The sequence below is a fragment of the Monodon monoceros genome, unplaced genomic scaffold (genome assembly GCF_005190385.1).
Source record: "Monodon monoceros isolate NGI ecotype Baffin Bay Population unplaced genomic scaffold, NGI_Narwhal_1 Super_Scaffold_18, whole genome shotgun sequence".
Taxonomy (NCBI): domain Eukaryota; kingdom Metazoa; phylum Chordata; class Mammalia; order Artiodactyla; family Monodontidae; genus Monodon; species Monodon monoceros.
In genome coordinates this window covers 161,036,902-161,050,385 of record NW_021703774.1, presented here as the reverse complement: position 1 = coordinate 161,050,385, position 13,484 = coordinate 161,036,902, and positions in this window count along the sequence as shown.

Sequence of the window (13,484 nt, the reverse complement as noted above, 5' to 3'; positions counted from 1 at the left end):
GGCCACAACAGTGAGGGCCCATGTACCACAAAAAAAAAACCAAAAAGAAAACAAACAAACAAAAAAAACAAACAAAGAAGGACAAGGAAGAGGATTTGATTTGGCCACGGATCCAGTTTGCAAGAACCAGGAGGCAGCCTCCCCAGGCACCACCACCAGGACGGGTGAATCCAGATGTTCGCTCCAGATGCTACTGTGTCTCTTTTCAAGGACGTGAGCTTCCAAATGGTCTGGTCTGAGTCACGTGCCTCCAGCCAAAGGGAGGGCAAGGCATCTTGACTGACAGGCCCACCGAGACCCCATGTAATGGGCCAAATGCTGTTCCCTGGAGAAAAAAATGAGGCTTGCTACCAAAATAACAGACCTGCCTGCTGGCAGAGCAAAAACAGCAGGACTGTTCTCAGGCGTGACTTTAATTTTTTTCAGCATTATAAGAGAGCTATGAAGGCATACTGGACCCGTTCCATTTTCCCCGGTCCAAATCCTTGGAGTCAGTCCCTGGAATGTCTCTCCAGGGCAGAGCCACTTAGCAGTTCCCCAAGACCCCAGGCTTCCCCGCTGGGCCTGTGTCGCTGTCCCCGCTCCTCCCCACGGCATTCTTGTCTTCTGCGTTATCGCTGGGAGCAAGCTGTAAAAATGAATATTTTAAAATTCATCCTCCAGGAAAGCCCTTGCAGGTGGAGAAATATCATGCTTTGGGCAACTTAACTCCATTCCGGGGATAAAAATAAGTAAGACCCAAGGCAGACTGAGAGGAGAGAGGAATTAAGGGATGAGTCATCCTCACTGAAGGAGGCATCGGAGCTCAGGAACCATTCCCAAAGCAGACCCTTCCACCCCCAGCTGGGGGGGGGGGGGCAGCGTGCTGCCAGAGTCTCAAGCCTCGTGTTTGCCTTTGCCGCAGGTGGAACCACCTTTTTCACCTGTTTTCTTCATGGATGGGCTTGATGCTGGTTCCTTCCCAGAAAGCTTCACTAGCACCTGGTTTTAGGCACTGGGGCATGCGGGGCATCACGTCCCTGGGAAGGGGGGACACAGCCCTTTGCAAGACGCCTCCCTTTAAGGGACTGTATGTTTGTTCAGACTGGCTTTATACACTGCATTGTGTCTTTGGCAATTTGCAAAGTTCAAAAGCCAAACGCGTTGGTAAGAAAGGCAAAAATAGAAAAGCTGTTTTAAAGGCAGCATCCCTGAGATCCAGGATGTGAGTCTTAGTTCTGTTCTCTTTACTTTGGAGAGGTGACCCCATCATGGCTTAAGAAGGTGCTAGCTGTAGGGAATGGGCCAGCTCCTCCACAGGGAGCTAACCTTAGAAGTATGCTGATGGATCACGTGGCGCAGAGATGCTCAGCCCTCTGTGACTCACGCTTAATCACACGCTAGTGGGGGGACAGGTTGCAGATGCTCTTTTTTGTATCTAAAAATATCTGATTGGTTTCCTATATTTGGGACAATATTTTGATCCCACTCAGCCTGTCTCTTAAGTCAGAGCTTCTCAAATTTGAATGTGCACCTGAATCACCTGGGGGTTTTATTAAAATGCAGGTTCTTATTCAGTGGGTCTGGCATGGAGTGTTTATAACAAGCTCCCAGGAGATGCTGCTGCTGCCGGTCCTTGAACCACACTTTGAGTAGCACGGCCTCAATGAATGGCCACTCCTTTAGTTTCTGCCCTTTAAGTGCATCCCTGGAGTTGTAGCTTCTCCAGAAAAAAGTAGAAGGGCTTGGGTGCTGGGATGGCATCTATCGGCACCTTGGCTACAGAGGGACCTACCTCAGAACAGGCGTCTATCACCTACGCCAGTGGTTCCCGCTCCTCCAGGACAGTCAAGATAAGACAGGGGCAGGCTCACTGGGGGCTTAGAGCAATGCTGCCCAGTAGAACGTTCTGTGATGATGGAAATGTTCAAAAGGGTGAATATTTGAACTGCTGTCCAAAAGGGTGGCCACATGTGGATACGGAGCACTTAAAATGTGGCAAATGCAATTGAAGTACTAAATTTTTATTTCATTTTAATTAAATTTAAATAGCCACGTGTGTGGTTACCGGCCGCCATTTGGACAGTGCAGCCTTAGAGCTCAGAGAGCCAGTCCTCTGCTCGCTGACTCCCTGCCCCACTGGAGCCTCCACCACCTGCATCGTTACAGAAAGAATCTTAGCACAAAACATATTGTTTGGGGGCTTCTCTGGTGGCGCAGTGGTTGGGAGTCTGCCTGCCGATGCAGGGGGCTTGGGTTCGTGCCCCGGTCCGGGAGAATTCCGCATGCCACGGAGCAGCTGGGCCTGTGAGCCACGGCTACTGGGCCTGCATGTCCAGAGCCTGTGCTCCGCAACGGGAGAGGCCGCGGCAGTGGGAGGCCCGCGTATCGCAAAAAAAAAAACAAACAGAAAAAACACATATTGTTTGGGGACCGGACGATTCCCTTGAACATACGTGGTTATTTTTATATGCATTCCAGCCTCTGTTTTCTGCAAAAGTCCCTGGTTTTTGCTTTGTTTGGTGTTTTTTCTCACTGTTTATCTGCAGGTTGGCGTGCATTCAGTCAGGTTGACGATAAGAAAGGCGGAAGGGCAGGCCAGGAGAGGAGGAACACAGGCCAAAACCGAATGGACCTGGGTTCAGCTCCACCCTGCCCTTTCTCTGGGCTGTGTGACCTTGGGCAAGCCCCTTAACTTCCCTGAGCCTCTGCTTTTCCATCTGTGGAAAGGGAGGGTGGTTTCAAGGGTGAATTGAGCTCCTTAGTGTAGGAACTCAATATATATAGCGATGATTGTTATCGTTATTATGTGAACCCTCTTCTTAAACTATAAACCGTGCGTAAATGTGAGGCAAAACACTGCTGTCAAAAATTATTATTATTTTTTTAACAAAATGCTATGAAACTTGGAGGAAACCGCATCAACCAGGCCCAAGAGACAGACCAAACTCTCAAAGCAATAAATCTGAACATTTTCTGTTTTTCGCATAGAACAAGTACATTGCCGTTAGCGCTGAATCTGGAAAATAGGGAAATTGGGATGAAGATTTATAGGCTGTCCAAGGGCTTCCAGGGGCAGCCTGCTTGTGAAGGATGCTCAGGCGGGGGTGGAGGGCTGGAGAAGATGCTGAGAGCTTGCCCAGGACGCTGGCAGAGTGGGGTCTCTGCTTTGGAGGGCGTTTGAGGTCCTTTCCATCTTTCCTCTTCATGGAGACCCTGAATCCTTCCTACAACTTTGGAAGGGAGGCGAGGCCTGCAGCTGTTTACGGAGGAGGAAGCTGATTTGATTAGTCCACGTCTCGTCCCATGGAGAGAGTGGGGAGACAGGCCAGAGCGCTTATCACCCTCCACGTGGGGACGTCCCCAATCTGGGGGCGAAGATGAGAGCATGCCGAGTAGAGGGAAAGGTTTCACACACACACACACTCACACACACACATACATACGCATGCATTCGCATGCACACACATACACACTCGCACACATGTACACCCTCACATGCACACACCCACTCACACATATACACATGCACAAACACCCAATCACACCCACTCACGTGCACACACATACACACACACACACAAAGACACCCCTTGACTTCCCTCTCCTAAGCCTTAGGATTTATTGGCCAACCTGGCAGTCATCAGGGGTTGGCTGTCTCCCGGTGGGGGGTGTGTTTGTGGGGAGATGACCCAGATAGTCCCAGCTCCATCAGGAGCCCCTCACCGCCAGTCCCCTGAGACCTGGAAGGTGGGGGGGGGGTGCGGATTCTGCGCTGGCCCACAGAATGATTCATAACTGGACAGTCATTAGATCCGTGGCTCCCAGAGTGTGGAACTGGGTCGCAGCACCAGCAGCACCTGGCAGCTTGTTAGAAATGCACATTCTCAGGCCCCGCCCCAGACCCACTGAATCAGCAGCTCTGGGGGCGCCCAGCAGCCTGTTTGTAATAAGCCCTCTGGTGACTCTCACTCAGGCAGAGGTGGGAGAACCGATGCTGGCTGACCTCCAAGGCCACCCGACACCCCAGAGCAAAACGTATGCCTGGTCAGTCTCCATCCCATATCACTCCTGCCTCAATTCTGCATGTGTGGCTTATCAGAGGTTCTGCCATAAACCAAAGAAAAAGAAGAAGAAGACTGCCCCCTCTTTGAACAACAGGAACACCCTCCGATCACTTAATTCTCTCCTCAAAATATAAATAAAATAAAATTCACAATGAAATCTCTTTGTCACAGAAACTGAAACCCAAGGAAATTGAAGTCCAGGCACCTCCTTCTCCAAGTTTTATGCTGCACAGTCTTGACCAGAATAAAAATTCTGCTCAGTTTTTTTCCTTAGATGTCAGGCCCTCTCAGATGTTGGGGTTCCTACAGCTGCAGCTGAAGAACCATCTCCTACATCACTGGGGGTGGCCCTGTCACCTCCTCCAATGTTGAATTAACCTGACCCTGAGTTTCTGGAGCATCTTGCTTTTCTGGGGTCAGACTCAGTAGGACGTGAAGAATCCCAGCAACAGCCAGAGGTTAGAATCTACAAGCAAACTCCTCTTTCTCTGGCTGTCATCCCTGCAAGATGATGCTCCAGAGCCCTGCTAATCCAGACCCATGATGCCCTCATCATGCAGGGGCTGGAACAGTGACAGAGAGTCCCAGGTGGAGAAAAGCCTCAGTCCTTCCAGGGGCCAGGTGGTGTAGCATCGAGGGCCACTTCCTCTAACCTGGAGGAGAAACCCTGTACATGCTTGGCCTCCTCCCAAGGACGGAGGCATTAGGGATACTTCCGTCTTCTGAAATTCTTTAGAGAATTTCAACTGTGGCAGTCCTAGGCCTTAGGACCTGCCTGGGACCCTCTCCAGGCACGACTCTGCATATTTTTAATGACTAGGTACCTTTGCTCCTGGTTGCTGGCGCCCACTGCTGATTGGAGTGCGGGCCCTGCCCAGGTCACATTCTCCACCCCTCCTATGTGCAGGAGACCCCACATTTGTAACAGGTCCATTCCCTACCAGGCCATCTGTGCTTTTCTCTCTGCATTTCTCTATCCAGTAAGTTCTTAAGGTTGGGTTATGGGGCTCATTGCTGCTGCCCTGGGCACTGTTCTGGAATCCTCCAGGCTTTGTAATTCAACAAATAACCGTTAACCATCTCTGCTGCGCAATGAGCAAGGCGCTAAAACTGCAGCTGAAAACAAGACAGACAAGGTGGCTCTTCCCACGGGGCTTCCAGGCTAGTGGCCGACATGTAAACATATCTGTAAGGTGAGTGCAGGCGGAGGCCACAGACAGGGGACATGTGAGAGTAACGGGGTGGGGACAGAGATGGGGAGGTCAGGGGAGCTGACACGTGTGACAGAGCATCCCAGGCAGAGGGAACAGCGAGTGCAAAGGCTCAGGGGTGGGAAGTTCTAGTGTGTCTGAGGAGCGGGAAGCTAGCAAGCCAGGGGGAGGCGCTGTCCTACCGGCTGGAAGAGGTCGGACAGACGGGGCTCCACCCTGCAGGCCTCTAGAACTGGGCGGAGTTTGATTTTAACCTAACAGCAGCAAGAAGCTAGGAAGGGTTTGAAGCTGGGGCGTGAGACGACCTACTTTCCATTTTGAAAGTTTCCTCTCACTTCCGAGTGGAGAGGCCTAAGAATTCTTTTTTTCCCCTTACATCTGTCTCAGTGGAAAACCATTCTTGGGTTCCTAAGCAGAAGCTTCTGGAACCAGTGCCCCCAGGAGCGCAGAGAGAGGCCAGTGCCCTCTGCCATGTGTTCCTGCGGCCCGTCCTCAGCCTCTGGACTCTTCCGATCTCGGGCCTGGGAGACTTCAAGCCACCAGAGCTGTCCTTTGACCTTCGTTCCTGCAGCTTCCACTCCACTCTGCTCCCCCCCCCACCCCCACCCCCCCCACCCCCACTCCTTTCAAGGAAGCCCAGCTGTGTTTTTTAAAAATAGAAGCCTCTTACTAAGATGGCTCTCCTCCTTCCCTTGTACAAGCGGAACCAAGGCTGTTTGTGGGGTCCAGGGCCTTCCTCTCTTTTCTCTTTGGAACCTTCTGGGTTTGTGGCAGGTACGAAGTCAAGTTGGGCTCTGGGTCTCAAACACAATACTTTGTCCGCCTTCACCCCCTCCCCGTGGGGAATGCCGGCCAGGAGATGGCCTGCCATGGGCGTCCCCCACAGGCCTGGATTCCACCCACCTGCCCACGCCATCCCCCCACCCAGCTCTGCCTTGGAGTCTTCCCAGCACTTCCCGGATGGTCCTGACTCCGCACATTTCCAGGGCTTTCCCTCTGCCACATGGCTGCCCACCTACAATCACCATGTGGCCTCCACACCTTCTCTGCCCAGCGCTCACCTGCTGGCCAAGGGGTCCACCTTGACTGCTGCCGCCCACCGTGGCTTTAAGGGCCCCCAGAGGGGTGCCCTGCCCCTGGCTCTCCGGGGAACATCTGACAGTGCTCTCTGAGATCCTGCCTCTGTCTCTGTTAAATCTCTCCAGGATCCCTCCCATTGAGGAACACTTCCAGTGCCTCCAACCCCTTGCTCCCATCTTGAGAGACTGGCAGCCCCCTCTTCCCTTTTCATCTTTGTCTCTGCGCTCACCCTGCCCTTAAGGAAATCTCTCCCTTGCTCCACCTCAATCACCATGTCTTCCTTCATTTTACTTTCATTTTTCTGCTTCAAATCAGTCCTGTTTCTCCTTGAGTTTTTAAATGAAACTTTTTAAAAAAAAACTTTTTTGGGGAGGGGTGGTAACTTATTATTTTTTATTTAGCCCCCCCAAACTGAAAATAGAGTGAAAAACAGTTGAAAATTGAAAATTGCCTAATGTCACAGGAATGTTTACTAAAAAAAATAATAATGAAACCTTTTCGATTGAGGTTTAATGTAATCCAGTAACACGTGTAAAGGACAGTAATTTTAAATTCACAGCTCAGGAAATGTTGACCCGTGTACAGCCCTTATGACCACCTCCCCCATCAAGACAGAACATTCCCAGCCCCCGGAAAACCCCCTCCTGCTGCTTCCTGTCAATACCTGCCATCCCCAGAGTGAATTCTATGCTGACCTCGTCCACCGCTAATTTCAGCACAAAATCTTTTAATTCCCTTCTTGGTCTTTGAATTATAAAAATTCCACTGAGTTTTCCTCTGTCTCAATTTGTAAGAGACAATGTATAACGATTTATCTCCTATATAATAAGGGCCCTCATACTTTTTGTCTGGCCATCATAAAGCCCTTTTCTATCCTTTGTGGTTAAAACCTCTGAAGTACACAACTAAGATCAGAGCTTATGAAATAAAGCATCCTGGAGGCACCTAACATATGTCCGTCCCTTGTAGGGCGGCCGGCTCATCCCAGCTGGCCTGGGACTTTGCAGCTGTTCATAGTGAGTGACCCTCAGTCCTGGGCAAACTGGGAGGTTGACCCCAACCCCTAGTTCTCTCCGTGGCCACAGTTCAAAACAGACACGAGGAGCCGAGCGTGGGGCTGTTAACGCCATCTTCCTGTACCTGACACTGTTGAAAGGCCCCCAAATGTCAGATTCATTTTCTGTAGCTTGTGTGGAACTTGGCTGTCTTTGCATTTGAAACTCTCAGCTTCCAGTCCTGAATGAGCAACAGGATCGCGGGGAGGGTGGTTTTATAAAAAGGAAAAATTCTTCCGGATTTGACATTCAATGCTTAGCACTCCAAAAATCCCAGAGAGGAAAACTCAGCTAGTGCTCGCTGAGCCCGGTGATTCTCAACCCTGACTGTGCCTCAGAATCGCTGGTGCGCTTGGGAAAACGCTCCAAACCAACTGGGGTGGGGGTCGGGCTGGGCTCTGGTCTCTATTCAAAGGCCCCAGGCGATGCTGGTGGCAGCCAGGCTAGTGATGCTGAGAATAAAGCAGTGCATGTGGGCAGAGTCCCAGGGGCCGTCCTGACCCCAGGAAATCTCTCTCTGCCTGGACAGCATGAGAGTCTAGCCAAAGGCTGTCGTGACCCCTACAATCAATCTATTTTCTGGCTAATCACAGCCCCAGCCCCGCGCCTGTGAGTCCAGCCAAAGCCCCTCAGCATTCCAAGGCTCGGCCACATTTGTGGCCACATACAGCTGCTGTGGCCACACAGGCCAAAGGCCTCTTCTCTCTCCTTTGAGATCTCATTGAATCTGGTGGCTTTAGATGTCATCCAGAGGCTGGGGACTCCCAAGTTTCTAGCGCAGGCATTGACCCCCTGCAGCTCCAGACTCCCACACACTGCCTCCCTGACAGCTTCATGCTTTGCTCCACACGGGCAGCTCAGGCATCTCCACGCTGCAGCCCCGACCCAGCTCCCCCCAGCCCGGGCCTCTCAGGCTTCCCCACCTCGGGAATGGCACCACCGTCTACCGGAGCTCAAGCCCAACCCAATGCTTGTCTTTGCTCTCACCACCCTCCTCTGACCCATCAGCAAGCCCTGTCTCTCATCAGCCACCACGTCGTTGGCCGCATCCTCCCACCTCTCTCCAGGAGCCCAGGCCCTGACATCTAAGGGCTGGGAGCTGAACGAGCCTCCTGTCTCCCTCTTTCCACTCTTGCTCCCCTCAGTCTATCCTTTACCCAGAAACCAGAACGGTCTTTTTTAAAAATGCTTTACCGGGGACTTCCCTGGTGGCGCAGTGGCTAAGAATCCGCCTGCCAATGCAGGGGACAGGGGTTCAAGCCCTGGTCCGGGAAGATCCCACATGCCGCAGAGCAACTAAGCCCGTGTGCCACAACTACTGAGCCCGCGCACCACAACTACTGAAGCCCATGTGCCTAGAGCCCATGCTCCACAACAAGAGAAGCCACCGCAGTGAGAAGCACGGGCACCGCAACAAAGAGTAGCCCCCACGCGCTGCAACTAGAGAAAGCCCACACGCAGCAACGAAGACCCTACGCAGCCAAAAATAAATAAATTAAATAAATAAAATTTTTTAAATGCTCTATTGGTTTATAATTTATATGCCATAAAATTCACCCATTTAGAGCAGACAATTCATATTTTTTAGTATATTCACAGAGTTGTACAACCATCACCATAATCTAATTTTAGAACATTTCATACCCCCGAAAGAAGCCTTGTAGCCCTCAGCCGACACTCCCTGTCCTCCCTCCTCCCCTTCCCCACTCCAGCCCCAGGCAACCACTAATGTACTTTCTGTCTTTGTAGATCTACCCATTCTGGACATTTCACATGAATGGAATCATACAGTATGTGGTCTCTGTGTCTGGCTTCTTTCATTCAGTTCTTTCATTCAGTATAATGTTTTTGAGGTTTGTTCACACTGTAACACACATCAGCACTTCAATTCTTTTAATTGAATAATACCCATTGTACGGCGATACCACATTTTGTTTATCCACTCATGAATCGAAATCTGGGTTGTTTCTCTTTTTTGGCTACTAAAAAGGTCTTTTTAAAAACAAATCACATGTCACTCCCCTGCTTAAAACCTTATGATGGTCTCCCATTATATCTAAGTGAAACTTGTTGCCATGGCCTGCAAGCTCCTTGATGACATGGCCCCAGCCTCTGTCACCAAGCTTTTCTCCTGTCACTCTCCCAATAACTCACTCTGCCTTCTTCATGTTTCTTGAACACACCAAGCTTGTTTCTACCCCTGGGCTTTTGCCCAGAAGAGGAAGGGGCATCCCAGGCAGGAAGAGGAAACTTGTTTCTTCTTCCCTCTGCCTGGGATGCCCTTTCCTCCATTCTCCACAGAGCTGTGGCCTCTTCTTTTCACTCAGGTTGCAATGTAAGTGTTACCTCCTAGCTGAAGTCACCTACCCCCACCTGTGTCACTCTGTAGCACCTTGTTTTACCCCTTCGTGCTCACCATTATCCGAAATTATCTTCTCTGTGTGTTCATCACCTCGCTCCTCCTACTAGAATATTTAGCTCCCAGGGAGGAAGTACCCTGTCTGTCTTCTTCGTTACTGGGCTCCTGGGACGTAGCCTAGCTGCCGGCACAGAGTAGATACTGAGTGTGTTGAGAGGCCCATGGGGTCCAGACAGGTAAAGCCACTCCTGCAATGGCACCAGAAGCCTCAGTTTTCCCAAGTGACACTTTGCTCCCATTTGGAATGCCGGTCCTATTACTGACTGCCAAGATGTTACTGCTGGGTCTGAGGCGAATCACCCCTCTGACTCTCCAAGGTCTCAGACGATAGGGGAGAAACACAGAGCCACATGGCTCTTGCTACCCCCCAACCTCACTCCCACCCCCACCGGTTTATTATCTCAGTAGAGCTAGTGTAGAAAATCCTAATTTCGTCTTACTGCCTGGAGGGTGGCAGAGCCTCCTGCCGGAGAGAGACTCGTTCCTGGCGAGCTAACCCTGGGAGACAGGAAGCAGAAAAAAAGAGGATGCTTCCAAAAGGCAGGCGGGTGTGGTTGTGTGTGTGAGAGAGAAAGAACCATGGCCAGGGCTTGAGGCAGTGACCCTGCCACCAAGGCTACAGCAAGGCCCGGCCCTCCCTCCTCTTCCTGTGGGCGGGTGGAGTTTGGGGAGTATTTACACCGACCCCCCGGCTCGAAGCGGAACTCCTGTGCCTCGAGGCAGAAGCAGGGACACCGTGGGCAGGGAGCCGCCCTCAGCAGTCTGAAGGTGCCTGGAGGTGCAACGTTCCACTTCTGGTGGAACCACTTCTGGTGACTGCATTGTCTCCAGGATGAAGCCCAAAATTTCCACACGCTGGGTGGAGCCCAGCCTGTCTTTCCTGCATCCTCTCCCTTCACACCACCCTCAGTCCCTCTGCCCAGAACCACTGGACTGCGTCCTCACAATCCCATGGACGTGCCCCAGGCCTTTGCCTCTGTTCTTCCAGTCCCTGGAATGCTCTTCCCAGGGCTCCGGCTGGTGACCTCCTGAACTCAGGCCCGCCTGGACTTCAACTCCGTGAAGCCTCTCCTGACCCCTGCCGACAGTCAGGGGGACCCTCCCCTGCGTACATCCCTCTTGCCGAGCACTCACCTCCAGGGAGTCAGCGTATCCCTGGAGGATACTTGTCTAGAAGACCAGACTCCACTTTCCTCTCCGACGGATCCCCAATGCCAGAACAGAGCACAGAAAACCCTCAATAACTATGTGTTGAATGGGTGAATGAGTGATGCCCCTGCTAACCGGTGAGCTCCTCAAGGACATGGCCAATGTGCCACTTACCTTGGTGCAGTTTCCAATTGCTGCTACTACCAAATACCACCCTTGCCCTCTCAGGGGCCAGAGACAAGGTGCCAAAGAGCTCCTGTAGGGCGCTGGCCACAACTGCCCCGCTGGCCCAGTCTTTCAAGGCTCTGTCCTGCTGTGCCCTGGCCCTTGGTTTGGAGGCAAGCCCTCCTGGGAACAGAAGGACACCCAGCCCTGCTCCAGCGCCAAGGCCCAGAGCTGACGTCTCCCCAGAGCTGGGTCCCAAGATTGACCCTTTTCCCAGAGGCTCACTGACCTGATTCAAATCCTGCAAGCCCACCCCTCCCCTCCAGAAACCCCTTGAGCTTTGAGACACACGCCCCTCCCAGTCTCAGCCACATCTCTCCAGCCCTGGGCCACTGAGACCAGTGGGGTGTCTGTGTCTTTAACAAAAAGCAAGTGTAACAAGTAAAAGTAACCTGGCAAAGAAAACTTCCCTCATTTATTTTCCAGGGGCCTTGGCTCATCAATCTTCCCACCTAACCTGCTCTGTGCTCTGTTAGCTTTGCTTCCTGATAGAATGGAATTTGGTTTTCTAATAGCATCTGTCGTATGCAAGGTGTCCCCAAACATTAGCGGTAATGAGTTGGAAGTGGCACCGTTGGACGCCTTCGGAAGCCAACACTAGATGTCAGGCCCTCAATGGGTCCCTTCGAGGATATGGAGCCAGAGCTGGGCACCCCCCCAACTCTTGGTCCCTGGGAGGCAAATCACCCAAAAGACATGGGAGTGCCCATGATGTGCTGGGTCACGCATGGTCACTGGAAAGGTAGGGCCCTGCCCACATGGCGCTATCATGGCTGGTTACCCATGAAGGACAGAAGTGGTGGTAGAGACCAGCCCCTCCCCGCACTCAGTCGTTTGGACCATCCCCTAGGAGGCAGCATGGCAAGAGATTTGGACTCAGATAGACCTGAGCGCCAGGGCTAAGGCTCCTCAATTTTATTTTATGATGATAATGATGATGTCCTTGCCTCACAGCTTGCGGGATCTTAGTTTCCCGATCAGGGATCGAACCTGGGCCCCGGCAGTGAAAACGCAGAGTCCTAACCTCTGGATCGCCAGAGAATTCCCAGGCTCCTCAATTTTAAAATGAGACAAACAAACCTCACGTCACTGTGTGGCTTGAGGACAAAATGAGACGGCATGAATCTCCCAGCGCCAAGGCCAGCACAGAGTGGGTGCTCAGTACCTTTTAAATCCCCCCTGACATCCCAGACCTGGGAGGTGCACGTGCAGCACCGCTGCTCCCCTGGGCTCGGGGTTCTTGTCTAGAGGCTTTGGCAGCTGCTGCCCTCTGGTGGGAAATGCACGCAAAGCCATCCCCGGCCTCCTGGGGCCTTGATATAACAGAAGAGAGGCCCAGTGGAACCAAGGTTTCTGGGGACTTGAAAGAACTTCCTCAGACTCCACTCGCCTCTATTCCCAAGGCCCTCCTCCAAGTGTTGTTCTCCGTAAAAACCACTCCTGTGGCCAGGGCAGGTCCAGCAGGGGAGAGCGGGTAACTCACAGCCGGTCTTGCCTTGCGCCTGGGAACCACCACCCCTGCCAACCCGGGTATTTCGTCTTCCCCACAACCCACAGAAGGGCCTCTTTGAATCCTCCTTATAGGCGAGGAAACTTTGGCCCCGCGGGTGAGGGTTCAGGGCTGCACCACCTGTGTTGGCCTTAATCAGGTAGTTCCCATCCCTGATGAACTGGCAGTGGTGGCCTTCCAGCCGGACCATGAAGGGAATAGGGAGGGTTGAACTTCGGAGCTTTTCTGTTTCTAGATGACTGAAGACCTTTTAGCAAGCAGGTGGGATAAGGATGGAGAGTGGGGTGCCCGGCGGCCGCTGGAGGACGGCAGTGCCCTTCTCTGGCCTCCCTCACATCTGTCAAGAAAGGTGGACACAGGTCTGGCGGCCCCTGAGCCCCTTCCCAGGGAAAGCTTCGGCTGTGCGTGTCCTCCCCACCCCGGCCCAGCCCCTCCTTCTCCCAGTCCTCCGCCTGGAAGTACTCCCGGCTCCGCCAGGCAAGATGAGACGCGGAGGCCCGGTTTCGTTTTCGGAGACCAAGTACAAGAAGGAGGCACCGACTGGCAGGAAGGGGCCTGTGGAGCAGGGGTCCCGGCGCCCCCTTACGGACTCGTGCGCCCACTGAACCCGCTGTGCGCCGGACCCCGCGCCCCAGCCCGCCCCGCCCCGGCGCCCAGGCCCGCCCCCGGCCCCGCCCGCGCCCGCGCCGCCCGCGGGTCAGCGTCCCCGGCCACCCGTCCGGAGCCGCCGCGAGCTGCCGCCATGGGCCGGGCCCGGCCGGGCGAGTGCGAGCCGTCCAGCCCCGGTCC